Source organism: Pterocles gutturalis, unplaced genomic scaffold (genome assembly GCF_000699245.1).
Source record: "Pterocles gutturalis isolate BGI_N339 unplaced genomic scaffold, ASM69924v1 scaffold18299, whole genome shotgun sequence".
In the NCBI taxonomy this organism is placed as follows: domain Eukaryota; kingdom Metazoa; phylum Chordata; class Aves; order Pterocliformes; family Pteroclidae; genus Pterocles; species Pterocles gutturalis.
In genome coordinates this window covers 5,988-6,502 of record NW_010131070.1, presented here as the reverse complement: position 1 = coordinate 6,502, position 515 = coordinate 5,988, and positions in this window count along the sequence as shown.

Below are 515 nucleotides of genomic sequence, written 5' to 3'. Positions count from 1 at the left end.
AGCTGGCTTGGGTGGTGACTGAAGAGTACATGACACACAACTGAGAGATTTTATACTGTTAGTTTTGGAATTTGTACCAGTTAGACTGATAGAAACTACTGATTAATAACTCTCCATATAAAACCTGTCCACCTGACCACCTGTCTGCAGACCTGTGTGCCTTCTTTGTAAACACTTTCATGTCTTTTTCCAGAGTCTCTTCAATCAAACACACGGAGTTTAGGATAGAAAAGCGACACAAAAGTGTTTCAAAATTGACCGATACTTTTTTGATTCTTCCTGTTACAAGAAGCAGTCTTCCTTTTTTTTCACGGGCAATACCTGTCACTTTATTGCAGTTAATCACTTTTACAGACTCAAATAGAAGGGAAACCCTCTGTTTTGCATTACTGCACCTTTAATCATCTTCTTTATAGCCCCCCGGCCACCCATTTAAAGTCACTTCATGCCGCCGCGCACCATCTCTGTTCGCTTGCTAGGAGCAGCAGCATTTTTTTCCTCCCCGGGGTTTTATT